This window comes from Triticum aestivum, chromosome 4A (genome assembly GCF_018294505.1).
Source record: "Triticum aestivum cultivar Chinese Spring chromosome 4A, IWGSC CS RefSeq v2.1, whole genome shotgun sequence".
NCBI lineage: Eukaryota > Viridiplantae > Streptophyta > Magnoliopsida > Poales > Poaceae > Triticum > Triticum aestivum.
In genome coordinates this window covers 411,764,622-411,779,113 of record NC_057803.1, presented here as the reverse complement: position 1 = coordinate 411,779,113, position 14,492 = coordinate 411,764,622, and positions in this window count along the sequence as shown.

The following is a 14,492-nucleotide window of genomic DNA, read 5'->3' as shown; positions in this document are numbered from 1 at the left end:
GGGGGGGGAGATAGAGATCTAACTATAGAGGTAGAATGGATTTTATATGTGTGGAGGAGGAGAGAGACCTATCTTATGTATTGAGGGAGATCGATCGGCATCCATGCGTATGTGTAGGAGAGGAATAAGGTTGGGAGAGAGACAGAGCTAGAGTGTCAGAGGGGTTGGTGGTGGAGTTGCTTCTCACAAATGGTGGGAGTGGCCTGCTAAACAAATGGAGGGCACGCATGCAATATCAATAAGAGAGGGGATGTCTGCCTGTCTATGCACGTGCGTGTGAGAGATGGGTCAGGAGGCATGCACAAATTATGAGGGGGGACGATATGGTTATGGTAAGCAGACGTAACTACATAGGAAGATCAATCGTCCTTTGTTGAAGAAATTGAGAGACATAACTTGGGAGGTACGTCGATCGATGCGTGTGGAAAAAGAGTTATAGTCGACCTAGGTATATGTAGGGAGATCGATCGGTATACATGCATGTATGTGTTAGAAGCAAATAAGACCCAAACAGAAGGATAGAGAGAGAGAGAGGGATGCAGCTAGGAGGTGGTGCGAGAGGCCTACTATATCGAGGGGGAAGGAGTGTGCGAGTATTAGATTGATGAAAAGAGGGGCGGGAGTGAGGCATGGATGGTGCGAAGAGAAGAGGGAAATCTTGTTTTTGTGGTAGGTACACCTGGCTAGAGAGGTATATCGATCGGTGTGTGCCGGAAATAAGGAGCTGGGGGACCTACACACACCATGGGTGAATGACCTAAAGTGAAATGATGAATGTACGCGATGGAGCTAGAGAATGCTGAAGGAGGGTGAGAGGGAGGCCGGCTTGTGCATGCACGGGAGAAAGTTAGCGCTATCTACAAAGATAAGACGATTGTGTGGGTGTGAAAGACGAATAGAGATCATAATTCATTATAAACATGGATTTCGATATTTGAAGAAGATATCATAGAGTTTTAAACCGACACATGCATGAATATATATAATGGTGATACGCATGGTGTGTTTATGAACACGTTATACTACATATAATATATAGACCATTTATTTGAATTTGTGATAATGTGTGGCATTTGCAGCTCATGGCTAAAAACTTATCATAATGTAGGGGAAAGGCGCTATACTTTGTGTAATAAACACAGTATACGTACGAAACATAGTTTATATTATGAAGATCTAGTTAGTACGTTAAATGTACTATTATTTGGAATCAACATCAAGTGTATTCAAAATTTCGAATTTGAGTTCATATAGTACACATAGTTCATATCTATCTCTACAGTAATCATGTGGCGTGTTGTTAAGATAATACACGAATGATGGTTTAAGTTGGCAACAATCATGATTGTAGATTCTTATTCAAATAGAGAAACGAATTCAAGTTTATTTCAAATTGCAGCGGTAGTATAGACATTTGGAATGCACTAAAATGTTCGTATGAGTAGGTTGCATGCATTATACAGCCAGTGAAAAAATTTAATTGGACATAACATGGATTCATAGCTTTGAATAGCATTTGTAAAGTAAAACAGGACAAGACTCTCTCTTTGTGTGGTGCGAATAGTTTTATTTTTTAATTTTTTTCATTGAGGGAAGTGCGAATTGATTTGGTACATACACTATTACATGTTAGGCTTGTACCTAAAATTCATCCCATGCCTTGTTATCATGAAAATTCAGATATTGTGCTCCCAAAACTCGTTCCTTCACAACCTGCGCCTTCCTATCCCGAAATTACAATGCGCGCGAAAACTCCCTCCAGCTGCCAAATCCCGACATGCGAAATCCCCCTTCTAACCCTGAGCCAATAGGGCCGCTAGATCAAATTGGTGGGGGTACTTTTGTAACACACCCTACATTTTGGACAAGCGCATCCCTAAGTCATGGTTCCCCCCTCCCATCACTTCCTTTTCGCCATTCGAAATCCCAGGCCACCATAACCTCTCTGCTCCAGCCATGAAATCCCACCCTCCTTCATCTCCCACCCCACTGCTGCCCAGCCGGAGCCTCTTCCCCGATGACGCCGTGCACCGCAATAGCTTGATGTCCCTCATCCACCGTCCTAGATGAGGATCCATCATCAATCTCGTCGTCTCGCCGGTTCACACGCCCCGTCCTCCACCTCCAAGGAGCTGCTATGACAATTGCCTCGTCTATCGTGGCTGCTTCATCCCCACAATACCGCCTTAACCCGCTTCATCGGAACCGCAGCATCCTCACCGACTCCTCGAATGAAGCCGAGGCCTACTTGGCGCCACCAAAGAGGTTGTACACTCATTGGATCGCACCTTCACCTTAACTTGACCTGCTGGCGCCGTCGGTGCTCGATCCCACTCCCCCATGGCGCAACTATCTCGTAGTCAGTGCCGCCGGCAACATCTCCATGGTGGCTCTCTCCCAGTGCGAGGCTCCCTCGGCAATGGTGTTCATACCAGCTGGTGCTGCCACTGCTACTACTCCGACTCTCGCTCACTCACGCTCCTGCTGCTCCGTCTCTTGCTCGGTCGCGTTGCTCCTCTGCTCTACCCCTTGCTCGTGAGGTGTTTTTCGTGATATAAACTTTACATCTATCACTTTTTGGTAATGTATTTTACATCATCTATTGGAGATGCTATTAAAATCCCACTTGAGATTAATGATGTCTGTCTTGTACTTCATCAACCTCAACTCCTTATGGCTCGCCGGAGCTGCTCCAATGACAAAACCATCCATTACAAGAGATCAGTGCACTGGACACCGTCTACATACGCCTTAGATCTTCCTCCACAGCTCCGATAGCCACCTCTACCACAACTTCTTCAGTGACCAACCCAATGATCCTGAGGTCGACACGGCTATGCCAAAGAGGTTGTACACTTGTCGCATCACTTATTACTCTACATTCGTGTCGATCCATTAGGGTTGTTTCGGTTCAAAGGAAAAAGTGAAGGAAAAACATAGCAATAGGAAATTTTCTTATGGCACTCCACTATTCAATTATTCATGCATTTCGTTGAAAGGAATGGAGAAAAACATCCACCTGGACCTACTTTTCAAAATCCTATGCATGAAAGCAAGACTAAGTGCATTAGTGGCAGAATAACATTCTAGCTGTACACACTTTCATATGCTCTCACTTTAATTTGGCCATGTTTCTTTGCATTCCTCTGCTCTTCCAATTCCTGTGAACCAAACACCCAAGTTGACGGAAATCCTTTGTTTACAAATGATCTATTTCCCGCATGCATTCCTATCCTATTACAGTGTTTTTCCTATCCCTACGTTTTTAGAATCCTACAAGCCAAAGGAGCCCTTACAGAATTATTTCAGTTACAGATAGGTGTCGAAGAAAACTTTGTGTGGTTTGTCCTGCTCCTGCCACGATGTCGTCCACCTCACCTAAGCTTCTCCATCGACAGAAGCATCCACCAAACCAGACATCACGACTCCTGACCGTCTTTCGCCGCCTCAGATCTCCTTCCGTGCCGCCGGCACCCAGTACAACTGCTTCACCATCATCGATTCAGAAGATGAACCTAAGGAGTACATGGGTCCACAAGAGAGGTCACACTCTTTTGTTTCTGCTTATGTTATCATTGGCTAATCTTACCTTCTACTTTATCAACCTGTTCACCTCATAAACTCCAAGGCAGGTCCAAATTAATGTTCAAACTTGAGTTTTAAAATTACTTGTGGGGCACATATCAAGGCATAAATGAATAGTGTCTATAATCTGGTGGTTCACCTAGGGTATGCCTATGTTGTTCATCTTGGGTGGGAAACAAATAGTAAAGCAATCATGATCTGTCATTTTATTAGATTAAAGCTATCATCAGCCTGCTATCATTATTTTTGGATCCATCTATTGGTTGTTACCATCACTCTAGATTTCTGCATGCTCTCCTTACATAATCTCACTACATTTTTTTAGTATGCATGTCAGATATTGTACATAGTCACGCTGAACATGTAGAGAAAAATAGAAAAGTTTTGCGTGGCAATACAATGTCATGCAGACATTGCTCCATGGTGGGTTCAATGGAAAACCCACCCCCTCTCCAGATTGTAATCCAAATGAAGATATTTTTCTAAGGAGGATTCAGACGCAGCTGACCACACCTATGTAACCCCCAAGGTGTTTGCTCTAACTTGGCATGATGATGTTGGTCATATCATGCATATGTTGCCTTGCAGTGCCTACTTTCGACAACATATATGTCATCTGCTTAGTTTAGACATGTTATGCAATGCCATCCTGTTTAACCAGGCATCATATATTTGAATGATATCTTGCCAATCCTTTTGTCTATTACATTTCCATTTGTTGACAATGTTAGTACATTAAACTACTCTTCCTGTGAATCAGCCATTTGAGTGGGTGATGGAAAAACCTGGAGTGAAAACAAGGTCTTCAGAGCAGACAGTGCTACCCGTCGAAGCAGATCTCTTGCTGGGTCCTGACAGCTCCTCAAAGATGGATTCAGAGACAGATGACCAGGCCTATTCCCCCACCGAGGTGTATGCTCTAACTTGGCACAGTTATGCTGCTCATATCATGCATATGGTGTCAACATTGCATAGTTTATACGTATAGGATCGAAAGTAGGTCTAGAGGGGGGGTGATAAGACTTCTTGACCAAATAAAAATCTAGCCTTTTCCCAATTTTAAGTCTTGGTAGATTTTAGCAACTTAGCACAAGTCAAGCAATCAACCTACGCTTGCAATTCTAAGAGAGTAGTAGCAAAAAGTAAAATATTGCATATGAAGGTAAAGGGAAGGGTTTGGAGAAGGAAAACGAAATGTAGTAATGGAGATTTTCGGCGTGGTTCCAATAGGTGGTGCTATTGTATGTCCATGTTGATGGAGACTTCAACCAACGAAGGGTAATGGTTGTGCGAGTCCACAAAGGGCTCCACCCACGAAGGCTCCACAAAGAAGAAACCTTGTCTATCCCACCATCACTACTAGGGAAAACCTTATACACAGAAATTTAGCAGTAGCGCGTGTCAAAAATGGGCGCTAGTGCTAAATAGCAGTAGCGTGCGTGCGGAAACCGCGCTATAGATACAACAGTAGCAGTAGCGCATGCACATGAAAAAACGCTACCACTAATATTCCCATTGCTAAAATGGTAGGCTACGCATAGCAGTAGTGGTCTTGGGAGAAGCGCGCTACTGCTAGGACATAAGTAGCAGCGCATTTTGTGTGGAGAGTGCTACTGCTAATGGAAATAAAATAAAATAAAAAACAAATGGAAAAGTAAATGAAAAAGAAAGAAATAGAAAAAGGAGAAAGGAAAAATAAAATGTAGAGGAAAATAAATGAAAACGCGAAAAAAGGAGAAAGGCGTAGCAGTAGCGTTTGTTCGTAGGAGGCGCTATAGCTAACGTAGTTGCAGCGCGTTTCCTAGACCCCCGGTGTAGAAACAGAAAAGGAAATAAGAAATATGAAGGAAATTACATAGCTATAGCAGTAGCGCGTTTCGTGAAAATCGCTATAGCTAACTTAGCTATAGCGTGTTTCGTGAAAAGCGCTACCGCTAAGTTTGACTTAACCAAAAAATAGCCCCCCCCCCGGCCACCACTTCTCCCCCAAATCCCTTGCCCCACCCCGCCGCCGTCTGCCCGATTCACCATCGCCCCACTTCGCTGCCGTCTCCTGCCGATGACGACGCCCCCAGAGCCACCAGAACCACGCGCCGTCCACGCCACCGGAGTCGCCCCCAACGCCACCGGATCCTCCCTCGCCACAACTGCCTCCCTTGCTGTCACCAGAGACGTCCCTGGCTCCCTCGCCACCAGTGCCTCCTGCGCCACCACCGGAGCCATCCTCTGTAGGCCCCCACCCCTCCTCTCTATCTCTCTCTAAATTAGTTAGGTTAATTTAGTTAGGAAAAGAATTTAGTTAGGTTAATTTATTTAGGAAAAGAATTTAGATAGGGCTTTGACAGAGACACCCCTGCCTCCCTCGCCGTAGGAAAAAAATTGTATATGCTTAACTAGGGCTTTGACAGAGACGCCCCTGCCTTCCTCGCCACATCTGCCTCCATCTACATTTGGTTTTTGAATTGAGTTTCAGAGAGCATGAGATTTGTGTAGATTTTCTTGAAGTGTCAAACACTAGGAGATACAAATTTGAAGTGGTCATGATATATGAAAAATCCTCAATTGTGTTTGCTCATTGATCATAATCGACATTGAAGTGGTTCGATTGTGCCCAAATGGCCATTTGTTGTTTCCAGGGAATGAAGCCGAGTGGCCTTTGTTTTGCCGGAATGTTGATTAATTTCCGTTTCGGCAAAATTTCTCGATTTGTCCACTTTTTCGCAAAGGTCATGCCGAAATTTTCCGTGAATTTCGGCATGACTTGTGCTACAAACTAGGACATATCGAGTGCCCGGGATTTGCCGCACCGGGAAGGAGTCAACGTTCCTGCAAAACAATAGGCCTTTTTATGTCATTATTCATTTTATTAGGTCTAGAATTATTTGACTAGATTTAATCGTAGGCAACATGGCTAGCAACGATGAAGGACAGAGTTCTGGTGATTGCGACGATGTTTACCGGGCGGCAGACGAATTTTTGAGCCTTGCCGATGAGACTGATACCGGCGCTGAGACTGAGACCGGTGCTGAGACTGAGACCGGCGCTCAGACTCAGACCGGCATCAAGACCGGCGCTGAGACTGAGACCGGCGCTGCCTCGGAGAGCGGAGCCGGTGTAGAACCGAAAGCAAAGAGGCAACGGCCTCCTAACAAACTCAGGACTACTAGACTGGTGGTCATGGAGGTGGACGACGACAATTTTGAGCCAAAGGTGCCCGAGGAAGCGCGTCGATGCTACGGCAATCAAATAGGCTGCATCGTACGGACAACCGCCACCATCAACAATGAGAAACTATAGAAGATAGAAAATATGAGGAGCTCCCTCCTAAAGAAGTTTCACCAGATATTCTTGTTCCCAGGCCGGAATGAGAAGGATTATGAAGATCCAGATGAGGACCCAACAATGAAGAAGATAAATAAACATGCCATGACCAAGTTTAGCGACGCGTTGGCCTCCTAGAAAAATCGAGTGAAAGCAAAGATCATCGACAAGAAGGAACCCTACTCCGAGATTGTAAAGGATAATCCAACAATCACGGAAGAGCAGTTTCAAATATTAAAGGAGGCTTGCGAGGCCGAAGCTGCCAAAAAAAATCTAAGTACATGAAGGGGCTTCAAGAGAGGAACATTGGGAGCCACCATCTCGGAAGCCGTGGTTACGACGGAAAGAGGTCCAAATGGGCCAAGGAGGACCCAGAAGCCGCGAGTCTGGGCATCCCAGACCCCTTGGCAGATTTCACCGTCCCGCAGGAGCATGACGTCCTCAGGGCCCGGCACCGTTGGGACCAAGTGAAGAAGGTTTACGAGACAAAACTGGTCATTACGGAGTTCATGAGATTGCTGGTAATTTTAGTTTCTGATCAATTTGACTGCACACGTTAGTCATATTTGTAAATGATCCTTGTGCCTTTTGCAAAGAGAGAAGCACCGGATTGTGGCCGAAAGTGACTCGCCGTCTGAGGCATTAGCGAGGCCCAAGTGGGACACTCCATTCAACCGGGCGTTGAACATATTGAAATGACAACTGGTGGATACTCGACCGTCGTATGGATGCGTGCACGGTGTCGGAGATGGCGCCACGTGGAAGAAGTACTACCGTGAGACCACGAAGGAGAGAAAGGAAAGACGGAGGTTAACTGAAGAAAACATCGACAAGAAGGTTGAGATTATGATTGAGAAGAAATCATCTCAGACAGTCGCAACAGCGGTAGCTGCCGCAAAACAGGTGGTTGCAGATTTGTCTACTTCCTTGGTGACAGGCGTTTTCACTTGGACAAGGCAAAATCCGGAAAAAATGCAGATGACTTTCCCCTTGCTGACTTCTTAGGGAGCAGCTCGACTAGCGTTGCACCAGCACATGCTCCCGCACCGTCTCCCGCACCAGCTCCTGCACCGGCTCCCGCACCTGCTCCCGCACTGGCTCCCGCACTGGACATGCTCGGTGGTGCTTCGTCTTTGGCTGAGCTCGACGCCCTCACGGTATCTGTCACACCGGCCCCTTCAATATAAATGTATAATCTCCCGTTTTCATTGCCTTTCGGATGTCTCACGTCGCAGACTTTTCTTTGCAGGCCGACGAAACCCCGTGCACCATATTGTACACCATCGGCGACCAAAAGGTGGAAGTGGGGAAGGCGACGATAATGGAGCCGAAGGAACCATTGTTCCACAGCCGGCCGATCCCCCCTGAACGTCTTCAAGGTTTCCGTGGCCAGTGTCAAACCGGGCCACGAGAATTTGCCTCCTCCAATTCTAGTGGGGGATGATTACGAGACACCGCGGCGGCTTGGTGATTGTTGCAATGGGTGGGTCCTGTTGTGGCCAAAGAGTCTGCTTCGTCTGGAGGCGGCCGGGAGCACACCCATGAGCACGCAGCCTCAGCAAGGTATGAACATCAACACCCCACCTACCTAATTAGCATCGGGTGTCGGGTTGGGTGATAGCAGACGGGGTAAGGAGGAGGCTCCATTAGTCGCTGATGACATCGCCATGGATGAGGATGAGGACGATGATGGCGCTGAACAGTATGTCTATACTGGCACCTCCTCAGGGTTTGAGCGTCATGATTCAGTGCCTCAATTGCCGTCTCAACGTATTATGGACGACCTTTCGGTAGTAAAGAAGTCTAGGAAGAGAGCGAGGAAAGGCAAAAAAGCTGATTCTATGATCCAGCCGCCTCAGCAGCTTCGGCTTCAGGACCATATAGATATCCTCGATGCAGATAAATGGCATATCCCCGGTCCACCAATCCTACCTGCAACATCGCTATGGGTCAGATTCGGCGATCTAAGGAGACTTCATGACGATGTGCTGCGGGTAGAGAAAGGCCTCATTGCCTCGAAAGATCTAGGATACCCACTCTATGTGGTTAACGTTCCGCGGCAAATGTCGTACGTCGACAACTTCCCCGCGGATAAGTTCTTCCTCCGATTCAATTACATATTCGACATGTTTCATGTGAAGAAGCTAGATTTTGTCGGCGTTCTGGGAATGGGGGTCCCCAGACTTGCCTGCCTGCGGCATGGCTCAAAGGGGGGCCCGGCATGGCCCGTCTTCATCAACATAGACCCAAGACCCTCGCGAGGGGCTAAGCCTCGCGGGGCGGATGACACGGAGCTTCCTCAGGCACGGCCTCATCAGGCTGGCTCGCGAGGAGGCAGAGAGATCAAGGCGGGGTACCTCACGAGGTGCCCGTGACGCAAGCCATGACGACCAAAGGCGCCAGGCGGGCGCCAGCCGCGCAGTGTCCTCCTTTCCTCTTTGGTGCAAAGGGAGCAAGCACAGGCGAGAGCATCAAGCCAAGGCACCCGTTTCGGTGCAACGAGACCAAGATCAGTCCAACGGCAGGGAGGAAGTCATTGTGGAGCCCAAGCCAGTGTCACCACCAGAGCCTTTGGCAGGCGAGGACCAACTTTAGTCAGGATAAGTGTACCAGATGTTCCCCTTCAAAATGGCCAATTGTTGGCGCCCTTCCCGCTCAATATTTGGGAAGAGGCCCAGGGCCTTTGCCTATAAATAGGACTAGCCACCCCCATGGTAGAGGGATCGAGAATCGGCCAACCCAGAAACAAGCTGGGATCAAAATCGGATCACAATCTAGAAGAGAGAGAGAGAGAAGGGTGACTGAACTCCTCCTAGTAGTTCGTCGCCCCAGCCAAGAACAGACCGTCGCGAGGCTGTTCTCCCTTGTATTGCTCTTCATCATCAGCCCAAGAGGCAATCCACCACACCACACACTGGAGTAGGGTGTTACACCACAATAGTGGCCCGAACCAGTATAAACCCCGTGTCTCTTGTGCTGTTATTTCGATAGCTTAGATCTTAGCGAGGCAGAGGGTTGCAGGTAGGTAGAAGGAAAAATCTCCGCGCGCACCCCAGTGTTCGAACCTCAAGGGTCTGCCGGAACCCGAAATCTGACATTTGGCGCACCAGGTAGGGGTGCGCCGGAATTCTTCTTCCACCACCCCGTTCTCCTCCGACCATCGCGTCCATGTCTGACGCTCGTCGGGCCCATGCCGAGCGCCGGGCCGCTCTCGCCTGCTGCGTCACCCAGACGGCTCTTGTCGGCGGGCGTTGTCAGTGTCAAAACCGGCGGATCTCGGTAGTGGGTCCCGAATTGTGCGTCTAGGCAGGATGGTAACAGGAGGCAGGGAACATGATGTTTTACCCAGGTTCGGGCCCTCTTGATGGAGGTAAAACCCTACGTCCTGCTTGATTAATATTGATGATATGGGTAGTACAAGAGTAGATCTACCACGAGATCAAGGAGGCTAAACCCTAGAAGCTAGCCTATGGTATGATTGTTGTATATGGAGTTGATTGCCAACGGACTACAACCCTCCGGTTTATATAGACACCGGATAGGGTTAGGGTTACACAGAGTCGGTTACAATGGTAGGAGATCTTGAATATCCGCATCACCAAGCTTGCCTTCCACGCCAAGGAAAGTCCCATCCAGACACGGGACCAAGTCTTCAATCTTGTATCTTCATAGTCTAGGAGTCCGGCTGAAGGTATAGTCCGGCTAACCGAACACCCCCTAATCCAGGACTCCCTCAGTAGCCCCCGAACCAGGCTTCAATGACGATGACTCCGGCGCGCAGATTGTTCGGCATTGCAAGGCGGGTTCTTCTCCAAATCCTGTGTACATGTAGGAATAATGTCCGATTTTTGTAATGTAGCACTCCTCGACTCCCATTCCCAATAATGGCCGTCTTCCATGTGTCAAACGAATGCGAAAAGCTAGGGCGTTTTTACATCCACGCCCCTAGCCGTATAAACGAGCCGCCTATTTAACGGGATGGGGATTTAGGTCAAAACCACATCTTCTCCTCTCCGTGAGTTATCATCAGAGTGCTTCCAGCAAAGGTCCATTCCAACATGACCAGCCGTCGCAGCTCCTCCCCTCGCCCCTCCGGTCCCAAACCCGGGGACTGGGAGAGTTGCACCATCCCGCATAGCGAGTTAGTGTCGCTTCAGGCCAAGGGATTTCTCCCTCAGGCATACATGGTCCCGGTCCGAGCCGGTCTCGTCACCTATAATGGCGGAAAACAAGCGGAGAGCACCCCCAATCCTTCTAAAGGAGAGCGGGTGTGCCTCGTCCCCTATCTAATAAGGGGACTGGGGTTTCCAATTCATCCATTTCTCCGCGGGCTTCTGGAGTTCTACGGCCTCCAGTTGCACAATCTCACGCCCGCCTCCGTATTACATATTGCGGGTTTCGTCGCCCTTTGCGAGCTATTTTTAGGCGTTGAGGCTTATTTCGCGCTATGGAAGAGGTTATTCTGCCTGGTGCCCCATTCTCGAGAGGGGTCTATATACCAAGTGGGCGGAGCCGAAGTATGGCGCATCACCGGGACCAGATACCTATCCGGAACCCCAAAGAAGGCGTCCGAGGACTGGCCTTCGAAATGGTTTTACATAGATGACGTCCCGCTACCGGACCCTATCCGGGTCGGTCTCCCTGAGTTCAACAGTGCCCCATTGAAGAAACGCTTGAGCTGGCGTCCGCGGAGCTCTCAGAAAGAAAGCGACAGAGACGTCCTTTACCTGATGGGCCGGATAAGACTGTTGGCTCATTCCGGACTAACCATGATTGGAGTCATGGCCGCATGCATTATGCGAGGGGTGCAGCCGCTTCAATATAGAGGCCACCCCATGTGGGATTTCAACGGGGAGGATGACGCCACCCGTTACGGTCATAAGGGGCCAGCCTCAGCTGCCGCCTATTAAAGATTTTATCCTCTTTGTACAAGGGAGAAAAGGAGGAATACCTCCGCGTCAATCCGCAGGCCGGATTTACTATGTACGATCCTCCAAGTTGGGTAAGTGAATAATTGCGCTTGCCCGTCTGTTTTATACTCCCATGGTTAGATACGTAGTCTAACGACTTCAGTGCAGGAACTGTGACAGGAGGTAAAGGATATAAACAGCCGCCCTCCACAGCCCGAGGACCCAGAACGGTCCCTCGATCCGGACTCCGAAGAGGACCCGGACATATCGGTGGAGCTTATTGACGGGGTGTTCCATCAGTTAAGCAAGGACAATACCTTGGTAGCCATCACGGCTGATTACCCAGGGTTAATCCCGGCCTCCCAGGTGACAGAAACCGGAGTCTCATTCCCTTGAGAGAGATTCCACTCTCACGTATTCCGGTGTTTCTGACGACAACCGTGTTTTGTAGGGGAGATTTCGGAGGCAGGAGGCCGAACCTGCGGTGGCTAGCCAACGAGGGGCTGCAGGACCCCGTGGGGCAAGAAGGAATGCAGTCCGGACTGAGATGCCGGCGCAAAGGTATAGCGCACCCTCTGTTTCCCTGGTGTTATTCTGTCAGGGCATATTAATGTTCGTGCTATCTTCAGAACGAAGAGACCTTGCCGGACTACATCCGGAGAGGTTGCCAATCGCGTCCCCATCAGCCAGGCTCCAACGTCTGGCCAGGAAGCGGAGGTGAGCACAAGGCGCGCACCGGACACTCCTCCGACAAAGGATGCGGACAGGCTGTCTGCCACAAATTCTGAAGTGGAGATTGCCATGAACCACAGGCGTCGCCGGACAGTTCTACGCGACGCTTGTTTCTCCCAAGAGGCTTTAGATGCCTTTAATTCGAGAGATGCATACCTCCGTGCCACTCAAAATGGTTTATCCAGAGCCACAGAGCAGTATGTAAAAGACATACGGGTAAGAAAATTTTGGTCAAATATAGATATACCTGTAGCCCCCGAGACTTGAAACAGTTAGAGCAACTGATTTAAGGATCATTTAATAAGTAGGTTCTTACAGAGAAGAATACCGTACTGTCCCAGGAGCTGGAAAAGTGCAAGGCCCAACTAGAGGCCACACTAGCCGTAGCAGGGGAGCCCAAAGAGACCCCTCAGGTAAGATACGCTTCAAAAGATTAGTATTGTGCGGTGTGGGTGCAAATCTGACAAATCATGTTGCAGATGGCACCGGAGTCGATCCGAAAAAGCAACAACTCTTACGCCAGCTAAAGGCCGGTGAGAGTACATTGAAAAAGGTGAGGCGAGAGAAGAATGATCTTCAGGATGCCAACACCAGGCTGGACGTCGAACTTAAAGATGTTCGTGGCTAGCTGTCGGACTCCACGAGGGAGAATCAACGGCTTCGACGTGGCATATTCAGTAAGTGCTTGAACGAACTTTGAAAAAAAAGTTCGGCGAGGAAGTCGACTAATAGAGTAATGTCTGTAGGTATGCTCACAGGTCGTCCTGCAGAGGAGATGTCCGGTTCTACGGGTGACCTTCTTCCCAAACTCATGCAACCGCATGAGCGAATTCGGCAGGCGATGCAAGGTGTTGCCCAAGCCTTATGGCCTGCCCACTCCATGCCCGAGGGCCTTGGAGAGCTTGCGGAGAAGCTGAAGGGAGCTCGGCGGCGCTTCCGGTTGTGGAAGATATCGGCCTGCCGACAAGGCACTAGGGAAGCCTTGGCCATGGTGAAGACCCGTTTTACGAAGTCTGACCCAAACCACATGGCCGAGGTCGGACCAGTGGGGCCTGACGGGAAGGAGATCCCTGTGAGCTTGGTATACGGCCAAGTAGAGTTGGCCGCGAAGTATTCCCAGTAGGACTGTAAATTAGATAGCCTGTTAGATGGTATAGAAGAGGAATACAATCAGTCAGAATGACTATGTGATTTTGAATTGACATGTGTATTGCCTTCTAGCTGGATTGTAGATCGTTTGTCGTTGCCGACCTTTTCGCTTCAACCTCGGGACCTGACGGTCCGGAGTGTGTCCGAATACCATAGAGGTTATATAAGAACCATGGTATGCGTGGAGACCAGGCGTAGGGGTCATTAGTGCTTTATCAGACAAGTGCCCAACTAGTTATGTTATATTACATGGTTAGTAAGAAACATCTTCCAGAGAGAATAGTTCCGTTAGGGGTTCCTTTCGCTGGGAGGCATGCCCTAAAGTGCATGTTCGGACTGCGTAAAAAGATGCAAAAAAAAGCATCTAGGGGCGCATAAAATGAGTAAAAAGATCATCTTTTATCTCACCGACCAAATATTCCCTTAAGAACGCTAGCTTTCGGCTTCACCCAGTATGAGGTACACATCCGGCTGACCCGGCAGTAACAATCGTAGAGGTGCTCCCTTTATCACCTAGCCGAACAATCGGGAACGTAGGGGTAACCACAGGAGCTAGGCAACCCAGCTTGGCCAAAACTTAAGTCATATTGATGCATATAATGGTGAAGAAAAAGGTACATGCGGAAGTTTGACACATGTGTTGGGCGTGAAGCCCGTATAAATAAGCTTATGTTAAAGAAGCCCCCAGGTTTAATGAGCGCGAGTGGCGCATCACTAGATGAGCCTTTAAGGGCTATAAAAGAAAAGAGGGGAAGGAGAGAAATGTAAGACAGAAAAATGCAAAAAATGGACAGA